This window comes from Lissotriton helveticus, chromosome 3_1, assembly GCF_964261635.1.
Source record: "Lissotriton helveticus chromosome 3_1, aLisHel1.1, whole genome shotgun sequence".
NCBI lineage: Eukaryota > Metazoa > Chordata > Amphibia > Caudata > Salamandridae > Lissotriton > Lissotriton helveticus.
In genome coordinates this window covers 2129042703-2129064927 of record NC_136061.1, presented here as the reverse complement: position 1 = coordinate 2129064927, position 22225 = coordinate 2129042703, and positions in this window count along the sequence as shown.

The following is a 22225-nucleotide window of genomic DNA, read 5'->3' as shown; positions in this document are numbered from 1 at the left end:
AGTGCACACCACTGCCCAGCATCAGAGTGCCCACCACTGCCCAGCATCAGAGTGCCCACCAGTGCCCCCCACTGCCCAGCATCAGAGTGCCCACCACTGCCCAGCATCAGAGTGCACACCACTGCCCAGCATCAGAGTGCCCACCACTGCCCAGCATCAGAGTGCCCACCACTTCCCCCCACTGCCCAGCATCAGAGTGTCCACCACTGCCCAGCATCAGAGTGCCCACCACTGCCCAGCATCAGAGTGCCCACAACTTCCCCCCACTGCCCAGCATCAGAGTGCCCACCACTTCCCCCCACTGCCCAGCATCAGAGTGCCCACCACTTCCCCCCACTGCCCAGCATCAGAGTGCCCACCACTGCCCAGCATCAGAGTGCACACCACTGCCCAGCATCAGAGTGCCCACCACTGCCCAGCATCAGAGTGCCCACCAGTGCCCCCCACTGCCCAGCATCAGAGTGCCCACCACTGCTCAGCATCAGAGTGCACACCACTGCCCAGCATCAGAGTGCCCACCACTGCCCAGCATCAGAGTGCCCACCAGTGCCCCCCACTGCCCAGCATCAGAGTGCCCTCCACTGCCCAGCATCAGAGTGCCCACCACTGCCCAGCATCAGAGTGCCCACCACTTCCCCCCACTGCCCAGCATCAGAGTGCCCACCACTTCCCCCCACTGCCCAGCATCAGAGTGCCCACCACTGCCCGGCATCAGAGTGCCCACCACTGCCCAGCATCAGAGTGCCCACCACTTCCCCCCACTGCCCAGCATCAGAGTGCCCACCACTGCCCAGCTCGTACATCAAAAACATACCATTGTCAACCTCATTACCCTCAGGAGATAGACACATTTTAGTAGACCTAAATGTGAACATCACACCAGCTCCCACGCACCCAGCAGTCACAGACATCATCACACAAACTACAAATCTGAAAAGGAAAAAATTAGCTTTATTCAGCGGAATCACAAAAGAAAAGGAAATGAGAGTCCTCGCTCATTAAAGGCCAATGGCCAGTCCAATAGAGTCTCTGCAACAGTTTGTGCCTCCATGGGTTTCATCTCACCCAAACCTGCCTGCACATGGCGTTTAATCAGCTGTGCTGACTATGGGGGCACCATCTGTGGAATCCTCCGGCACCGCATGGACAGGAGAGGGAAGGACAGGTGGAGTGGGTGCAGGTGTAGTGGATTCATCCACACTGGCTGGGGCATCGCAGAAAGTAGATTCAAAAACCTGGCTGCACACCTCAGCCAGGGCGGAAAAACTACCACCTGAACTCGGGGACACATTGGGGGTGGAGGTACAGGGCTGTGAGTCTGTCCTACTGGGTGTGTGGATGCGTGTGTGAGGTGTCTCCCCTCTCCCTGTGGGTGTGCCTACTTGCCCTTGAGACTGTGTGCGTGGAGCTTTGAGCTTCTTATGCTGTGTGTGTGCGCTGGGTGTGTCTGACCTGTGGCGTGTGCGTGTATGCTGTGTAGGTATGTGAGAGGCAGAGGTGGATGGCTCTGAAGGAGGGGGGGGGACAGATTCTGCTGGGTGTAGAGAGGTGCCGTCAGTGTTGATTCAATGGCAGCCACACTCCGACGCAGATCAGACATGGCTGATGACATGCCCTCCATGAACGACACCACCTGTGTCATCAGTTGTGTATGTCCATGGAGGACAGACAGCATGGATGTCTGACCTACTGCAATCTGCCGGAGTAGGTCCACTGTCTCAGCACTGAGGGCAGCAGGGGACACAGGGGCAGGGGCTGCGGTGCCGGGAACAAAGGAGACACGGGGGCTAGCACGGACCCTAGGCACACCAAGGACTGGGAGGTTGGAGATGGGACTGGAGGAGGGGAGGGCAGCCAAAGATGAATGAGTGACCATTGCTGCATATTCACACCCCTCCTGAGAGTCTGTCTCGGATTCGTCGGCATGGTAAGAAGTGTCAGTCACATGTCGTCCGGCCTGCAGACTCTCCTCCAACTCTGTGCCACTGCCTCCCTCTGACACCTCAAAGCAGGTGGCACTGTCGGTGTGTCCCTCTGCCTGATCCGTGCCTGTGTCTCCTCCAGATTCAGATGATGATGCTGTGAGCAAGGAGAAGAATGAAAACATATCAGTCACCTGTACACATCAGACATATCAGCAGCAAATCATTTGGCCTCATTTCTCAACATGGCATGCATCATGAGTCACATGACACAGAACTCTGCATAATGACAAGTCTACTTGTGGACAAATTTCTGAGACACAACGCTCAATGTATGGTAGGAGACAAGGCATAGGCAAGGAAAATACTTGTATGAGAGACACAATCATGATCCACTGCCTGACAACAGGATAGCTGATGATGCATCACAGTTCATTAGCCAACCCTGGTCGTTTGATTCCCTTTGACTCTGTGCCACATTAGAAAAGTCCTGGCCGAACTGCCATGTGATGCCATCCTGGGACCAGAAACAAGTGTTCCATCACCTCACACTGCCATCACAGATTTCTACACCCAAAGTCACATTGTGTGGCAGACCATCAATACTATGTACAAACAACATGCAACAGATGTTGAGAATATGCACACACGCACTGCCCAGTGTGAGTATGCAGAAGGGCAAAATATAGCACATGTACATTGTGCACCTGTAGCTAACACAAGATAATTTGAAAGTGTACCATGGACAAAGGCCACTGAGGCAGACTTGTGCACAAAACACTTGTTGAGACTCAAGAACAGTGCCACTATATGAAGAAGGGCAGACATAGTGCACATGTTGTGCTACATTTAAGGTACGAACAGGTGTCACATACCCCCCTACAACATGATGATGTGCAAAGGAAGATGCAATCTGAGACACTGCACCATAGGAGTACATGTTAAAAACAAGCATTAGCCAAAGCAAACCTCTAATGTGGAGTAGGGCAAGGCATGTAAAGAAGCAGCTGCTGACAGAGGGACAATGAAATTCAAAAGCATGAACTGCCTGTCTGACCACACCACTCAAACTATGGGAGTGTGACCATGCCTTAGAGCTCTTCAGGTACCATTTCACACACACATGACTACAAACAGACATTTACATACCCCCTTCGTGCTGCTGTCCCTCCTGCAACTGCCTATGGAGGTCTGGGAACACCACTTCCAGGACCCGGAGCATGTTGGGGGTGAGTTGGCGGCTGCCGCCATGCCGGCGTGGAGCTTCCAGCTTCAGCTGGACTCGGGCGATGCGTCGGCTCCAGCACCGGATGTCCTGCCACCTCTTCTTTATGTTTCGAAGCCTCCTGCGAGGCCCCCCTCTCTCCGGACAGCCCTGGCGATGTCCACCCAGATTTCACCCTTCTCATAGGCAGATACCTGTCACAAATGTAAAGTTACAGAACATCAGTATACCTGGTGCATGTTCCCAAGACACCCATATGTGCACAAAATACATGAGGACAACAGGGCATCGTATGCCACACACATTTGCATCATTGACCAGGAGTATGTGGCCTGTGTGCAAACACAACTGCTTTGCATGACATAGAAAATCTACAGATGACATGAGGGCTGCAAAACACTCTTTGAGCATGGCACTCACTGAACAATATATGCTATATCTGGGTGCAATGCAGCACGTGACATGCTGTCACACACCACACTACAACAAATAACTCTCTTCTAACAACACTGTGCACCCTGGCACTCACTCACAACAACTTTGCATCTATCCACTATTACTACACAGTGGCTATGATGTCACACACACAACAGGTGCACACTCCAAGGTATTGCACACATCACTCACCTGATCCTCTGGTCTCCCATACAGCTTGCTGAAGTTTGGCAGGAGGGCATCCAGCAGGGCCTTGTTCTCACCATCAGTGAATGCAGGTGCCCTCTCCATGTTCAGCAAATCAGGGTCCAGAGGATTCAGAGACAGCAGCTGTGGTTAGCACACCAATGTTGTGCAGGCAAGTGCCCTCCCACAGCCACATGCTGCCTTATATCTGTGCTGCAGAGGGTCTGTGAGTCCAAGGAGTAGTGTGTGATAGGCCACCATAATTTGCATCCTATGTTCCATCCAATCACATCACACCTAAGCCCATGACACACATATGCATGGTTTGAAAATAGAGCCTGAGCTGAACAACAACTATCGCAACATTGTATACTTTTTCCAAACTGATTCTTCCAGGACACCTGTAGGAGTTTCAAAACACTCTGTATCCATGACAACCTGGTTGCATTTTGAACAGTACACTGTTCCCCTAGTTGTTCCCTATGCATTTTTTAAAATTCACACACAAGTACGGTGACATTGCCATTGCCAATGCTACACATTGAATGGTGTAACGATGCGTACACACGCACGTACCATTGTGGTACGCTTAGGTCGCGTAGAGCCGAAATGCGATAGGGAAACGAGGCCGACACATGCACGTACCATTGGGGTACGCTTAGCTCGCGTAGAGCCGAAATGCGATAGGGAAACGATGCGTACACACGCACGTACCATTGGGGTACGCTTAGCTCCATAGAGCCGAAATGCGATAGGGAAACGAGGCCGACACATGCACGTACCATTGGGGTACGCTTAGCTCGCGTAGAGCCGAAATGCGATAGGGAAACGATGCGTACACACGCACGTACCATTGGGGTACGCTTAGCTCCGTAGAGCCGAAATGCGATAGGGAAACGAGGCCGACACATGCACGTACCATTGGGGTACGCTTAGGTCGCGTAGAGCCGAAATGCGATAGGGAAACGAGGCCGACACATGCACGTACCATTGGGGTATGCTTAGCTCGCGTAGAGCCGAAATGCGATAGGAAAACGATGCGTACACACGCACGTACCATTGGGGTACGCTTAGCTCCGTAGAGCCGAAATGCGATAGGAAAACGATGCGTACACACGCACGTACCATTGGGGTACGCTTAGCTCCGTAGAGCTGAAATGCGATAGGGAAACGAGGCCGACACATGCACGTACCATTGGGGTACGCTTAGGTCGCGTAGAGCCGAAATGCGATAGGGAAACGAGGCCGACACATGCACGTACCATTGGGGTACGCTTAGCTCGCGTAGAGCCGAAATGCGATAGGAAAACGATGCGTACACACGCACGTACCATTGGGGTACGCTTAGCTCCGTAGAGCCGAAATGCGATAGGAAAACGATGCGTACACACGCACGTACCATTGGGGTACGCTTAGCTCCGTAGAGCCGAAATGCGATAGGGAAACGAGGCCGACACATGCACGTACCATTGGGGTACGCTTAGGTCGAGTAGAGCCGAAATGCGATAGGGAAACGAGGCCGACACATGCACGTACCATTGGGAGACGCTTAGCTCGCGTAGAGCCGAAATGCGATAGGAAAACGATGCGTACACACGCACGTACCATTGGGGTACGCTTAGCTCCGTAGAGCCGAAATGCGATAGGAAAACGATGCGTACACACGCACGTACCATTGGGGTACGCTTAGCTCCGTAGAGCCCACATGCGATAGGGAAACGATGCGTACACGCACGTACCATTGGGGTACATTGCGTCAGACATGGTCAACTGAACGATTGTGAACGATTGTGTATGCTGCGTCCCTGTCCACCTTCATGTCACCATTGGGAGAGTTACACCAGGAAATCACACAGCAGGGATGTAGGCTACACTCATGTCAACGATGTGGATGCATACATCAGCATGGCACACATACATCAGTATGTGCCAGGTGTGGCAGACATTGAAGAAGCTCAGGGATTGTGACCCTGTGCCTCAGTTGATGTGTGAATAGCTTGCACAACATGTCATCAATCATGATGCACATGTGCATCACATGCATTCAACAATTTCACCCCGATTAACGTCAGCAACATGTAGCGAGGCACATGAACACTCGAATGGCCCACAATTCAGTACAGGGAACTGGCACATGATGACAGGAACATGTCCACTGTCACAGAGGTGTCATAGCCGCACAGCATGACCCTGTGTGACCACGTCATGTGTGTGCCATGTGCTACATTGTGCATGCTGTTAGCATATGCCATGAACAGGTCAGTAACGTATTACTCACCTCAGAATATCCCCACATGTCATCCTGGACATGGCAATTTCCGTAATACCGTACACTTGTGTGTTGGTGTGCAAATCCTCTGGCTCTGCAAGTATCCTTGGCGTTGTGTGTGCCCTGATGACGTTATCTGAGTAGTCATATGTGACGTCTGCGTGCACACGTCAGGTCCTCTGTTTGTTTCTCAACACCAACGCAGGTCCGGTCGAAGTTAAAGCTTACACATTTTGTAGCCTAAATCATTGTACTAACACTTCTGAGCATTTACCTTTTATTGTCATACTCAAGACCGTGCCAATAGGGATGTCACTTACAAAGCCTGTGAGGAATGAAAACGCCTCATGTTGGTGAGTGACCCTCACCGTCTGTGTCTCCACGGTTTTCACGTCAGCCACAACAACAAGACCTGCTCCAATTGCGGGGACCAGACATATGAATCCAATTGTGATATGTCCCACAAGCCACTCAGACTCCAGCAGTTGGCACAGCACCACAATAGCTCATGGTTGGGATGTAGGACGAGTGCATGTGTGTGGGTGTGGAGACATGTGAGCCCCTTAGTAGTACATCATTCCCCAGCCCAAACTCGTCAGGTAAACACAAGAAGTCAGAGATGTGTAATTGCATAAACAAATAACCACGATGCAAGTGCAATGCTGCATGGGATTAGGGTGACAGCGACCACACGGCTCCATCAGAATTGCAGCCGTCGTAGCCAGCACCACGACCTACGGTCCCAGCCCTGCATGTGACACAGGAGGAGTAGGTGCACTTCCTCATGTCCATGATGTCCCTCACCCCGCCCACTGACTCAGCGTCAGCTTCTGGCCCACCGTACCCATCTGGGGGCAGTTGCGCCTCTGTTGATATGCCCCTGACGCCATCACTCGCTGAGTGACGGACGCAGGCGGTGCATACGTCCCAGAACCCCTGTGACAGACATGATCGGAATGTTCATCCAGGTCCCCGCTGGTTCAACTCACAAGTTCACTGCCAGATCTCCCCCAGGTGTCATCCGTGGCGCCATTCTGGGGTGGTGCTGGGCCCGATACCACACACTGTATGGCTCCACTGTGGTAACTGTGTGGCAGAACACCGCTCTTAATGCTGCATGGGAATGTAAACATCAATGAGCTGGCCACACCTCATTACAATTGGCGCTAATGAGTATTGGGAGGGTAATGAAGACCCACTGGCACGTGAGTGTCAGTCCCAAGACCACTGGACAGGTGGACTGGGGGATGCGAGTGTTGTGGACTCCTAGGCAGACACTGGTGATGTCTCAACTCAAATGATGTATTTGGATGATTGGGCAACGTACAGTGTAGTGTTTATGTGGGCGGTTGGAACCATGGGCCTTCATCTCCCTGTTGCTGCGGTGAGGACTAACTTGTCACTCAGGTCCTTCAACTACACTAACGCTACGCTGAGCCTCTGCAGGCCTATCTTGATGAAAGAACTGTATGTATATTGGCAAGCATGTACAGCCACGCAGCATGTTTGTCTGTAGATAGGCACGTTGTCAGACCCCCACTGCCCTACCCGCACTGACCATGTTCCCTGTCCTACCACCCCATCCCAGGAAGCATCTGCATCCAGGCCTCAAAACCACAGAACACATTCCCGTTAGCTACGCTGTAGGAGCATCTATGTAGTGTCCTTGCTGTGATGGCAGTGTGACTAATGAACACACACCATGCCACGTGTGTTAATGACCCGTTCACATGTGTGATGGCATCACAGACCATCAGTGACAAATGTAATTATCATGCTGTATGATGATGGTCATGTAATTGTCACTGAAAGTACACACCGCAACATGACTAAGGCTGAACAGTGCAAATGATGGCACATGTGGTGTGTGTGTGTATTGCAGTCAGCCGTCTGGATGTGCAGACAACCTCCTACTGACATTGACATGACGTGTCTCACTGACATGATACATTGTCATGCTCACTAAGACCTTTCCATCTGATCGTTGTATGCATGTCACATCCATTCCACACACTACAGGTATTTTCCTTCTCCACGGAGGAGTGTGTGGGAGCTGGCATCAGTGTGTATCCCACGCCACACTCCAAATTGTCTACATTATTTGAAGCAGTGTTGCTTGTGCCATGTACATTGTTATAGTGTTAGTCAGACAGTTGTAGACATTTCCTTAAAATTGTGTTTTGCAGGGCACCCCCTCTGGAAAGGCCGTTGCCTGACTTGGAAGCCATGAGGGAGCGCAACTGCATCCGTCGATATAGGTTTGGTAGACAGTTGATCAAGGACCTGACGGGCAGGCTTGAGGCTCACCTACAACCACGCCACAGGTATCCTACTGCACTGACACCCAAGGCAAAGGTGATGGCAGCCCTCCATTTCTTTGCCACAGGTACCTTCCAATTTACCATAGCTGATGTGGGAGGGATGTCTCAGACCATGTTTAGCCGGGTATTGGGTGATGTTTTGGGAGCAATGTTGCTCCACCTCGATGAATTCATTACATTCCCTACTCCAGAAGAGTTGACAGATGTCAAGGGGGAATTCTATGCCCTGGGCCGCATGCCACATGTTATTGGTGCAATTGATGGTACACATGTTACTCTTGTCCCACCACAGGCTCAGGAGCAAGCGTATCGCAACAGGAAACACTACCACTCGATAAATGCCCTGGTGGTGTGTCTTGCCAACATGATTATCTCACATGTTTGTGCACGTTATCCAGGATCGTGCCACGATGCTTTCATCATGAGGCGTAGCAGGGTACCACAGATGATGCTGCAGCTACACAACCACTGGGCATGTCTAGTTGGTGAGTATACACTGTGAGCTCTGTATGTCAGTATGTCACAACTTCATGATCTGCATCATGTGATTCACTCTTGTACATGATGTCAAATTGCAGGAGATGCTGGATATCCAAACATGCCATGGCTAATGACTCCGCTACGCAACCCCAGGACAGCTGCAGACCAGCGTTACAACATTGCTCATGTGAAGACCAGGCAGGTGATCGAACGGACCTTTGGACTCCTGAAGAGCCGGTTCAGGTGCCTGGACAAGACAGGCGGAGCCCTCCAATACAGCCCACGCAAGGTGTGTGACATCTTCACCGTGTGCTGCATGCTACACAACATGGCAGTGGAGAAGGCTGTGCCACTCTACCTGGATCCTGATGAGCTGGAAAATCCGCCCGTTGAGGATGAAGGCCTTGGCCAGGATGCCAGTGACGAGGAGGGTGAAGATGATATCCGTGGTCACCTCATCCGCAACTTCTTTTCATGATGGTGAGTCATTTCATCTTTTATGTAAAAGATGGACTATAGAGTTGCATGGGTAGCATGCTGTGTATGCAACAGACTGTAAGCAAGATCACTTGGATGTGTGTTGTGCTGTGTCACATGTTCAGTTGTAATGCTACACACATACGTGCTATTTGTGCACTTGGAATGTACAGGTGTCATACTACATCTGGCTATTCAACAGACATTGACAAAATGACATTATACAAAACTTGACCCCTTGTGTGCCACTCTCATCGACAGCTTGCCCTGCCTGTTGTCCGTTGGGGTACATCGTGGTCATCCTGCTACTGCTCATTATGATTGCAACGTCAGCCACATCAACGGAGCATGCTTGGACATGTTGAGAAGTCAATTTGGGTAAGGACTCATATGAGGCTGTTTACCATTGGTATGTGTAGAAACGTGTGGTACATGTTCATGTGCATGTAGTGTCACCTTGCATACATGCTACTCCATTATGTACCTTATGACATGTATGGCCACTCCCATGACAGGATAGTCACCCCTTCTGTCATCTGTTGTACTTTGATACTCTGGTGAATGCATCAATGTGTGTAGACATTGCCACAGCAACATTGCACATACCATGGCATGACATTGTGTCAGAGGTCACAACCATGGACTCTGTGGGGGATTGCAGCCTCACTGTGTGCATTAGAATGTGACTGGATCCTCACCTCCAGCTTGTGGGGCAGTCCAGTGTGATTACCTTGAAACCATGTGGTGTCGGTGTTGCCCAGTGTATGTTCCACATCTTAAGACAACTGTCCTGTGAATCAGTTAACATGGATGCATTGCCCCTTGCAGCAGTATATCATGTCACTGTCATGTCGTTACCTCAGTGCCGGTTGAGAATACTGCTACGCCAGCCTTCACAGTGAGTAGCAGTGATGTTTAGATGCACATGATGCCATGTATGTTTAGCATGACTAAGTAAAAAGTGTGAAAGATGCATATGTGAATTTTTGTGTTGCACCGGTGGAGTGCGGTCATTCACATGAATCTCTGGTCGCCGGCACCATTACTGTGCTATGGTAGGGTCTGATTATGTAGCTTGGATGGACATCACTTGCACTTAATATATATTGTACATGCATTTAATGTTTAGCATTGTGATGCATACTTGACACACCAAAAGACTGGCTACAGAGTGCCTTCATTGCATGTCGATCATTAGCTTCCTCATCATATGTGATACTAACAGCTGTAGTGGATTTGCTCAAGTTAGCCTACATGGCCCTTATGGCTATCCAATATCAGATACAGACTTTACAGTTAGCGGTAGTTGGATTTCCATATGTTTCCATTTGTTACTGAGGTCCACCTCATCTGTGCCTGGGAATGTGTTTATACTACATAGATATTTTTGCATGGGTGCTCACTTGTGAGCGTTACACATGACTCTAATGGATGATAGACTGTCCCAGTTTTTATGTGTCTGTGTCACAGCATCGTATCTCATGTGATGGCATGATTAATCATCATTATTTTTCACCAGACAGTACACTTCACAGGTGTGACTGGTACAGTGTAGCTAATGAGGTTGGTTTTTGAAGTGTCTGTGACATGAGAATGTTGTCCTAATGCTTAGTTGCCTCTGTTTCAGGTCTCCCTCCCAGCAGTTCCCATCCTCTCCTTCCCTCGCCTGATCACCCTTTTGTGTCTGTTGTTTGTACTCAGACCAATGGGCTATTTGGAGGTGGAACCCTTAGAGCATCACACCACTCTGATGAAGAAAGGTACGGCCAGCCGTTAACAGCCTTGTAGGTATTCGTAAAGCGGCATTACAGGTGACATCATGATTATTGTAAATTGGACGTATTGACAATGCACATGTATGTTTGTGAAAGCTCCATGGGCTCACAATGTAAATTATCATGTTGTGCATGACGTGTGACTCCTAGAGAATATAGTGCCTGCTTGGGGCTCAACACACATGTCCGTCTAATGTGCACATATACTATTTTGAACGTAGTTACCTCATGCTTGTTAGGCGTGTAACTGTATATTGACCACACGCATGGGGTGGGTGAAGGCTAGAATACTATGTTGTGTGTGAGGTAGATGTCTTTGTTGGTGCAGTTTGGATTTGAACACACTAGCTCTTGTATACACCTGCTGACGCTGTGTGTCTTGTGCCCCACTTGACCGTAAGGGCCCTGATCCAGTGACTGTGATGTGTGGTGATTACTGTGCCATTTAGTTGTCAGTGATCCTGACTGAGGCAGACACTCCTGCCTTCACATCCACATGTAACTTTGTGCATTGCGGTTGCCCTTGTGTTATGTGTTTGTTTAGCAATTAGTCACACCCCTCCTGCCGTCATGTCTTCACTCATTGCTGCAGCTGCATACACAGCCAACATGCAGCGCAAACTATCCAGGAACACAGACACCTACAGGATGACCCTCCTTCCATCCATTAATAGAGCATGCTCCTGCCACCCTACACACAGACAACACCAGACATTCACCCTCGTGCTATAAAAATGCTTTGTACTCAGCCATAGCTGCTGCTATGCGTGTGTGTGGAACACATACTGGCACGACTATGCAGATTCACATGACATTGGGTCTACATACCACCAGGTCATGTGCCGTGTCCAACACACACACACACCTTACATAGGCACAATATTGTACAGTGTCAGCTTGTCAACACCACTAGATCAGAAAACTGTTAGCTTACAGTCACGTGCCGGAACACAACATGCTCACACCACTTCAACATTGCTGTCACAGTCAGTCAAGTTGGCACATGGGACACACACCATGACCCTGTCTCTTGGGTGTGGTGTGATTTGGCCGTTCAGGGGTAGGTATTTGTCTGATGTGTGTCGTTGTTCTGTATGCGTTGCTCCCATTACAGTAGTATAGTACTTGTAGCTCCATAGGGGTAGGTCACCTAATCAGGTGTGCTTGTCTAGAGTGCTCCAGCCCATTGGCCACAGTCTGTCCTGCCACCGTTATCCTGTGCGGCATTAATCACATACACAGTAATGCATCATGCTGATGGTAGCTCACATACCTGAGGACACAGTTGTAGGTACTCCCTACATGGACTACTACTTTTGTCACAGTGACATGTACTCCTCAAAGTGACTCTCCTGGGCCTGCCTGTGCTAGCAGTATTGGGATTCAATCCCCCCTCCAGCACTGACTGTCCCACACAGGTGTGTCTTACCATCCATGTATGTAGTTTGTGGAAATTTCTGACCAATGTGTGTCCTCACTCAGATTCTGATCCAAGTGTGTGGATGACTGCTGTTTGTTGTATACCTTGCATTTTTGACATTTGCAGACACATATACATGTATGCTGTTTCAAAGATTACTCACCAAATGCGTATGATGTTAACATTATTTATTGGGTGATCTTGTGCATGAAACGTGAATAGGTGCTGTACAGAAAGGGGGGGAATCCAAAATTCACACCTGGAGATGAGATGCCTTACAGTTTCAGTCAACAGAGTCCAGCCCACAGTGGCTGACATCATTGGGCAGACTGGGACCAGCAAGTCCATGTGGGAGAGTCTCATAGGGGATGCTGTTGCACCCAGGGGCTATATGCCAGGTCCAGTGTCCTGGGAGAAGTCCATGTGCCACAGGCCCTCAACGTCTTCGCCGTGGACGACCCACCTTCCTTGGGGGACCCTCATGTGCAGGCATGGACGGTGAATGGGACGCTACGTCAGAGGGTTCCTCCTCCTCCTCCCTCTCCTCCCTCCCTGTGGCTGGTGTTGCACTTTGCCGTGATGTTGCTGGCCTTGTGACACAGGGAGGGGGCTGCATGTTGCCAGCCATCTAACGTAGCACATGGACAATGTCCCTATGCACCATCAAGAGCTGAGCCTGGTGTGCCTCCACCCATCCATAATGCAGGTCTTGCCTGGCTATTTGCTCTGCCTGCTGTTCTCTGAGCTGGTTGAGGGTCTCCGCAAGCTGGCTTACCTCACTGGTGTCCCGCCGGTATGCCTCAAGGATGTTAGTGAGTTCAGCCATACCGGTCCCTGCAGCTGACTGGCCAGATTCTCGCCTCCGCCTTGCGCCACTCCCACCACCCTGACCCACATGAGCACGGCCTGCGCTTGTGGGCACATCCGATCGACGGGCCCCCCGAGTGCTGGGAGGGTGGAGGTTGTCACCAACCTCAGGGGCGCCCGACAAAGGGTGTCCCTCATTTTCAGACTGGCTCTCTTGTGAATCATGGGCAGGGCTCTGACCTGTCTGCTGGGATGTGGTGGGAATAGGTCCGGTGGTTGGCAGAGATGTAGCTGGTACAGTTGCTGCAGGGGTTTGGGATCCAGAGGAGCCAGGTTGGTTGGGGTCATCCACAGTGCGTTGAGGGACGGCGCTGCCGGTGGGGTCTGGGTCCTGCTGAGCCTGGGACTGGGATCCTTGGCCCCCCTGTCTGGGGGGGAGATCCGCACGTTGCCCTGTGTGTGGGAGAGACAGACACTGTTAAGGCAATATCAAGTGACATGTGGTTTGGTTATCCATTATCAGCATCACTGTTCCACAAGCTATACATTGTTGACATTGTACAGTTGTGTATTTAGTGGTAGAAAAAACAATTGTACAATGGGGTATTTACATTCTTCCAATCTCTTGACAATGACTGACACAACCATTGCTGTGTCTTGTGTTGCCGGCACCACACGTGTAAAGCATTTGTAAGTTACACGCAAAATCCTGGATATGGTGAAAATTCTTATGTGTGCGTCAAGCATGCACAGACTTTAGATGCAGCATGTTGATGTAAGAGACAGAGCATCATTATTTAGCATGTCAGCTACTACTATGGATGTCTTTTGCTGTTCCATGCTGTCCAAACAATGCCAACACCGCTGGACCTGTACACCCACTTCTAGATCATGGCTTTAGAACTTGGCACTTCTCTAAGTCAAGTCAAGTCAAGTCAAAAGATTTATATAGCGCGCTACATACCCAGAGGGTCTCAAGGCGCTTGAAGGAGGGTGGGGAATTACTTGTCGAATATCCATGTTTTAAGTTGCTTTCTGAATGTTAGGTGGTTCTGAGTAAGGCGAAGGTGAGTGGGAAGTGAGTTACAGGTTTTAGCTGCCAGGTAGGAGAAGGATCTGCCTCCCATGGTGGTTTTGTTGATGCGAGGTACAGTGGCAAGGGCTTGGTTGGAGGATCGTAGCTGGCGGGAGGGGGTGTAGAAGGACAGTCGTGTGTTGAGGCATTCGGGTCCAATTTCGTAAAGTGCTTTGTGTGCGTGGGTTAGGAGGCGGAAAGTAATTCTCTTATTGACGGGGAGCCAGTGGAGGTTATTCAGGTGACCAGAGATGTGTTCTTTACGCGGGATGTCTAATATGAGCCTGGCTGAAGCGTTCTGGATGCGTTGGAGTTTTTTCTGGAGTTTTGCGGTGGTACCGGCGTATAGGGTGTTTCCGTAGTCCAGGCGGCTCGTGACCAGTGCGTGGGTGACCGTTTTTCTAGTTTCAGTGGGGATCCAGCGAAATGTTTTTTTGAGCATGCGAAGAATGTTGAAGCAAGATGAAGAAACGGCGTTGACTTGTCTGTTCATCGAGAGTGAGGAATCCAGGATGACGCCCAGGTTCCGTGCGTGGTCCGTCGGGATGGGTGCTTTTCCAAGGGCCTCTGGCCACCAAGAGTCATCCCAGGCGGAGGGGGAGGTGCCTAGGATGAGGACTTCTGTTTTGTCGGAGTTCAGTTTCAGACGGCTGTGCTTCATCCATACGGCTACTTCTTTCATTCCTTCATGCAGGTTGGTTTTGGCGGTGTTTGGGTCTTTGGTGAGTGAGAGGATCAGTTGAGTGTCATCAGCGTAGGAGATGATGTTGAGGTTGTGTTGGCGTGCGATGGTCGCGAGGGGGCTCATATATACGTTGAAGAGGGTGGGGCTGAGTGAGGATCCTTGTGGTACGCCGCAGATGACTTCAGTGGCCTCTGACTTGAATGGTGGGAGGCGGACTCTCTGGGTTCTTCCGGTGAGGAACGAGGTGATCCATTCCAGTGCTTTTCCTTGGATTCCGACGTTTCTGAGGCGCTGTAAAAGGGTGCTGTGACAGACTGTGTCGAAGGCTGCGGAGAGGTCGAGGAGGATGAGGGCGACTGTGTCTCCATTGTCCAGTAGAGTTCGAATGTCGTCTGTTGCTGCGATGAGGGCGGTTTCAGTGCTGTGTTTGGCTCGGAAGCCGGACTGTGAGGAGTCGAGGGATTTGTTGGTTTCGAGGAAGGCGGCGAGCTGGTTGTTGACCGCTTTCTCGATGACTTTGGCCGGGAATGGAAGGAGCGAGATGGGGCGGTAGTTTTTGAGTTCGGTGGGGTCAGCTGTGGGTTTTTTCAGAAGGGCGCTGAGTTCTGCGTGTTTCCAACTTTCCGGGAAGGTTGCGGAGTTGAGGGAGCAGTTGATGACGTCTCGGAGGTGCGGTGCTATAATGGAGTCTGCTTTGTTAAAGATGTGGTGAGGGCATGGGTCTGTGGGGGATCCTGAGTGGATAGAGTTCATCAGACGGATGGTGTCCTCAGTGGAGATTGGGTTCCAGTCATTGAGGATGTTCAAGGGGGGTGGGGGTCCTGCAGAGGGTTGGGTGGGTTGGTCTTCGGGTCGGTTGTCGAAGCTGTTGTGGATGTCTGCAATTTTGTTGTGGAAGAATGAGGCTAGGGAGTCGCAGAGGGCTTGAGAGGGGGTGATGTCGTTGGAGTTGGCTGAGGGGTTGGTGAATTCCTTGACGATGTTGAATAGTTCCTTGCTGTTGTGGGCGTTGCTATCTAGTCGGTCCTTAAAAGCAGCTTTCTTGGCATTCCGGATCAGTTGGTGGTGTATGCGGGTGGCGTTTTTGAAGGCGTCCTTGGTGCTGGTGTTTGGGTCTTTTTTCCAGGCCTTCTCAAGGGAGCGACATAGTTTCTTGGATTTCTTAAGATCGTCGTTGAACCAGGAGGCCTTCTTGCTGCCTAGTTTGATATGTCGTTTTTTCAGTGGTGCTAGGATGTCGGCGCTGTTGGATAACCATTGGGTGAGGTTAGTGGCTGCTTGGTCGGGGTTTGAGGAGTGGGCGGGGGGGTTTTGAAGAAGCGATGAGGAGATCTGGTCGATGGTGATTTTGTTCCAGTTTCTTCGCAGAGTGGGTTGGGGGTTGTTGTTGGAAGTGGACTTGTTGTAGGTAAAGTGAACGCAGCTGTGGTCAGTCCAAAGGAGGGCTGTGGTGTGGCTGAAGGAGACATGTTTGCTGGAGGTGAAGATAGGGTCGAGTGTGTGACCTGCGATGTGGGTGGGGGTAGTGACAAGTTGTTTAAGTCCAAGGTTGGCGAGGTTGTCCAAAAGGGTGGTGGTGTTGCGGTCGTTGTTCTTTTCAAGGTGAAAGTTGAGGTCTCCCAAAAGGATGTAATCCTCGGAGGGGAGCGCGTGTGGAGTGATGAAGTCCGTGATGTCTTCACTAAATTGTGCGCGGGGTCCTGGTGGCCTGTAGAGGAGGGTGCCTCTGAGTGTGGTCTTGGGGTCGATGTGGATCTGGAAGTGAAGGTGTTCAGTGTTGGCGAGATTGACGTCTGAACTGGTTGAGATGCGGATGGATTTCTTATGGACGATAGCGATGCCTCCTCCTGTGTGGCCGGTACGGTCCTTGCGAATGATCTTATAGCCTTCCAGGATGGCAATGGTGATGTCTGGGGCTGATGAGGCGTTCATCCATGTTTCTGTTAGGAAGGCGACGTCTGGAGAGATGGTGTCTAGTAGATTCCAGAGGTCGATGGCGTGCCTGTGGACCGAGCGGGTGTTGAGCTGGATGCATTGTAGGTGGTTGGGGTCGGATATCTGTTGTGTGTTTGTAGATGAGGAGTTGTTCTTGGTGCCGTCAAACTTGCAGGAGTTGCAAGAGAAGGGTCCATGGGTGTGTCCAGGAGCGGCTTGGACGCAGTTGGGGGGACGGCCGGGGTCAAGGGCTAGGAGGGTGGTGGCATCGTACGTAATGCGGGAGGGGAGGGAGGTACGGGGGCCAGGGGGTCTGGCGCTGGGCGCGGTCCAGGCGCGGACGGGCGTAGACGGGCTTACCTTTGGCGCACCTTCGGCGCGGATTGGGCGCGGTCGCTGCGCGTGAACGCTGCGCGCAAGAGCAACTGTCATATGTGGATGGTGGAAGGGGAGGGGCGAAGGAGGGTCAGCTGGGAGGCGGGGCGGGCTGTGGAGGAGGTGCTACGAGGCAACAACAACAATGAAGATGGCGGCCCTCGCGTAAACTCGAGGTAGGCAGGGTCACCAAATGCACAATAATGGCTGCAGACTAATAAGGAAATGCGGCGTGCAGTACAGTATACAGTATGCAAACAGACACACTCAATGCAATTAATAGACAAATAATGCGGGCTTCAGGCACAGCGCAGCGGTAATACTATTAAAAGCGATGCAAAATGGTGTAATAGCGATCTAGAGGCACTCGCGCTATAGCGCTAATCAATTATGAGGCGCTATGCAGCTTTTGGCAAAGTTAGAGTAGGAGGCAGGGAGCGCAGTACGATACCAGGCAGGAGCTCTTGTGGGGGAGCGACCACTTCTGAAAGCGCCAGAGGGGTCACAGCGCTAGCGAGGCTAGGAGCGAGAGGTGTAGTCCGTGGGAAGGAGGGTCAGCTGGGAGGCGGGGCGTGCTGTGGAGGAGGTGCTACGAGGCAACAACAACAATGAAGATGGCGGCCCTCGCGTAAACTCGAGGTAGGCAGGGTCACCAAATGCACAATAATGGCTGCAGACTAATAAGGAAATGCGGCGTGCAGTACAGTATACAGTATGCAAACAGACACACTCAATGCAATTAATAGACAAATAATGCGGGCTTCAGGCACAGCGCAGCGGTAATACTATTAAAAGCGATGCAAAATGGTGTAATAGCGATCTAGAGGCACTCGCGCTATAGCGCTAATCAATTATGAGGCGCTATGCAGCTTTTGGCAAAGTTAGAGTAGGAGGCAGGGAGCGCAGTACGATACCAGGCAGGAGCTCTTGTGGGGGAGCGACCACTTCTGAAAGCGCCAGAGGGGTCACAGCGCTAGCGAGGCTAGGAGCGAGAGGTGTAGTCCGTGGGAAGGAGGGTCAGCTGGGAGGCGGGGCGGGCTGTGGAGGAGGTGCTACGAGGCAACAACAACAATGAAGATGGCGGCCCTCGCGTAAACTCGAGGTAGGCAGGGTCACCAAATGCACAATAATGGCTGCAGACTAATAAGGAAATGCGTCGTGCAGTACAGTATACAGTATGCAAACAGACACACTCAATGCAATTAATAGACAAATAATGCGGGCTTCAGGCACAGCGCAGCGGTAATACTATTAAAAGCGATGCAAAATGGTGTAATAGCGATCTAGAGGCACTCGCGCTATAGCGCTAATCAATTATGAGGCGCTATGCAGCTTTTGGCAAAGTTAGAGTAGGAGGCAGGGAGCGCAGTACGATACCAGGCAGGAGCTCTTGTGGGGGAGCGACCACTTCTGAAAGCGCCAGAGGGGTCACAGCGCTAGCGAGGCTAGGAGCGAGAGGTGTAGTCCGTGGGAAGGAGGGTCAGCTGGGAGGCGGGGCGGGCTGTGGAGGAGGTGCTACGAGGCAACAACAACAATGAAGATGGCGGCCCTCGCGTAAACTCGAGGTAGGCAGGGTCACCAAATGCACAATAATGGCTGCAGACTAATAAGGAAATGCGGCGTGCAGTACAGTATACAGTATGCAAACAGACACACTCAATGCAATTAATAGACAAATAATGCGGGCTTCAGGCACAGCGCAGCGGTAATACTATTAAAAGCGATGCAAAATGGTGTAATAGCGATCTAGAGGCACTCGCGCTATAGCGCTAATCAATTATGAGGCGCTATGCAGCTTTTGGCAAAGTTAGAGTAGGAGGCAGGGAGCGCAGTACGATACCAGGCAGGAGCTCTTGTGGGGGAGCGACCACTTCTGAAAGCGCCAGAGGGGTCTAAGACGCATCACATTGTCAATACCCATGTCCATGTTGGTAATATGTACATCCACAAAGGAAATGAGATGGGGCACGTGATTTTTTGGAGGGGCACAATGGACTGGAGCTTCTGTTATGTGCATGTATGAGTTGTATGCATATTCATATGAGTACGTGTTTTGTTGTGGTACATGGCAATTGGGACAGTGTTGCAATACAACGCCTGTCCCCCGGGGATGAATTTCTGTAAGGGGTGTGTACAACAGGCCATGCTATTACTTTGTTTGTGTATTGCGAGCGTCCATTGTTCATGATTTGGCTGTCCCCTCATGTGGCATGCTGCCATAATGGTGGATTTGTGTTGGTGCACAGGATGTGTGACCTTGTCCTGGTGTTTGTGTTTGCAATGAGCACAGGAGGGACTTGTGCTGCCTATACCTGTGCCCATTGTGCACGACAGAGCTTTCTGAGATGTGTGTCCTGACACAGTACAGTGTTGACAGCAAATGGTGGGTGTCTTACAGGCACATAGCAGATGTTTGCTGGTACTTGTGAGACATCCCTTGACATTCTGCTCTATGGAGTTTGTGAGGCCTGTGCAGTGCTTGTGTGCAACTGTGTGTGTGCCCCAGGGATGTGCGTTGAGGTGACAGAGGGACGTACACTGACTGATGGAGACAGAGGGAGAGGGCAACCGAGGGAGAGGGCAACCGAGGGAGAGGGCGACAGAGACAGAGGGAGACAGAGACAGAGGCCGACAGAGGGAGAGGGAGACAGAGACAGAGGGAGACAGAGACAGAGGGAGAGGGAGCCAGAGGGAGAGATCGAGACAGGGATGGAGAGGTAGATTGTGCTTGGTCTCTTGCTACACTGCCTTACTTTGTCACAAACTGATGCCTCTCTGTAAGGTGTGTCAGCAAATAGTAAATATTTAGAAGCTGTGGTGTAGTATCTTGTGTGATATTTACCTATCCCTGTGCATTGGTCATTATGCTTGTTTGTGTCCCTGGGACATATGGCATGAGAGCAGCCTCTTACCCTACACATTGCACCCTATGTGCCTCCCCCTTGCAACTACCACCATTTGGTAGTGTACTGCTTGGACTCATGGCCACCCACCCCATGCTGCTGGGCACTGTTGTTTGTCTACCCATGTAACTAGTGTTTTTTTTACACTCACCAGACTCAATGGCTCCTTCTATTCCATGTACTCCCACCGCTGGCAGTAGTACCATGACCTTCTCCTCCCAGGGCTGGTATACAGGAGGTCTGCGGGGACCACCGCCTCCAGTGTGGTTTGCATTGGCGTAATCCTGTGCCATCTTCTTCTTCACCATCCTCCGCAGATCGTACCACCTGGCCTGGCATTCATCCCTGGAGCACCTGATGGGTGCAACAGCATTGACCCGGTCTACAATCCTCTCCCACAGGCGTGTTCTTTCTGCCAGGCTGGTCTGTCTGACCAATGCGCCAAACAGCTGCGGCTCGACTCTGATGACTTCATCAGTAAGTATCTCCATCTCCGGGTTAGTGAATTTTGGATTCTTGTGTGCGGTCATGGTGTGTAGTGTATGTGATTGAGGGGCTGATGGTGTGTATGAATGAGGGTGTTTGGGTCAGAATGTGAAGGGGGTGGTGTGGGTGTAGGTGAGATAGGGTGTATGTGTGAAGGTATGTGTCTGCAATAGTTTGTGTGCTCCCAGTTTCCTCGCAAGAATGGGTATGTTGCAAAGGATGATGGGTTGTATGTGTGGTCCCTTTTATTGGTCGAATGGTGGGTGTGGCTTAATTTGAATTGTTGGGGTGGGTGTTATATGGGGTGGGTGTTGGTGTTGTCCTCTGTTTGGCTGCGTGGCTGTGACCAGGAAATTAATTGTCAAAGGTGTGTACACAGGAGACATGTTCAGTGTGGTAGTGCGACTCGTTAGCAAGGTCCTTGTGGTCGTTTAGGTGTTGGCGTTATGTGTGCGTGCGGTACTTGTGCGTGCGTTTGAGTAGTACGGGCCGTTGACGGGTGGGGGTGTTCGCGTAGGCTTGGCCGAGGGGTGTGCGTGTCGTACTTGTGCGTGCGAGTGTGTGGTACGGGCCGTTGGCGGGTGGGGGTGTTCGCGTAGGCTTGTTGGGGGGGTGTGCGTGTCGTACTTGTGCGTGCGAGTGAGTGGTACGGGCCGTTGGCGGGTGGGGGTGTTCGCGTAGGCTTGTTGGGGGGGTGTGCGTGTCGTACTTGTGCGTGCGAGTGAGTGGTACGAGCCGTTGGCGGGTGGGGGTGTTCGCTTAGGCTTGGCCGAGGGGTGTGCGTGTCGTACTTGTGCGTGCGAGTGTGTGGTACGGGCCGTTGGCGGGTGGGGGTGTTCGCGTAGGGGGGTGTGCGTGTCGTACTTGTGCGTGCGAGTGAGTGGTACGAGCCGTTTGCGGGTGGGGGTGTTCGCGTAGGCTTATTGGGGGGTGTGCGTGTCGTACTTGTGCGTGCGAGTGAGTGGTACGGGCCGTTGGCGGGTGGGGGTGTTCACGTAGGCTTGGCCGAGGGGTGTGCGTGTCGTACTTGTGCGTGCAAGTGAGTGGTACGGGCCGTTGGCGGGTGGGGGTGTTCGCGTAGGCTTTTGGGGGGTGTGCGTGTCGTACTTGTGCGTGCGAGTGAGTGGTACGGGCCGTTGGTGGGTGGGGGTGTTCGCGTAGGCTTGGCCGAGGGGTGTGCGTGTCGTACTTGTGCGTGCGAGTGTGTGGTACGGGCCGTTGGCGGGTGGGGGTGTTCGCGTAGGCTTGTTGGGGGGGTGTGCGTGTCGTACTTGTGCGTGCGAGTGAGTGGTACGGGCCGTTGGCGGGTGGGGGTGTTCGCGTAGGCTTGTTGGGGGGGTGTGCGTGTCGTACTTGTGCGTGCGAGTGAGTGGTACGAGCCGTTGGCGGGTGGGGGTGTTCGCGTAGGCTTGTTGGGGGGGTGTGCGTGTCGTACTTGTGCGTGCGAGT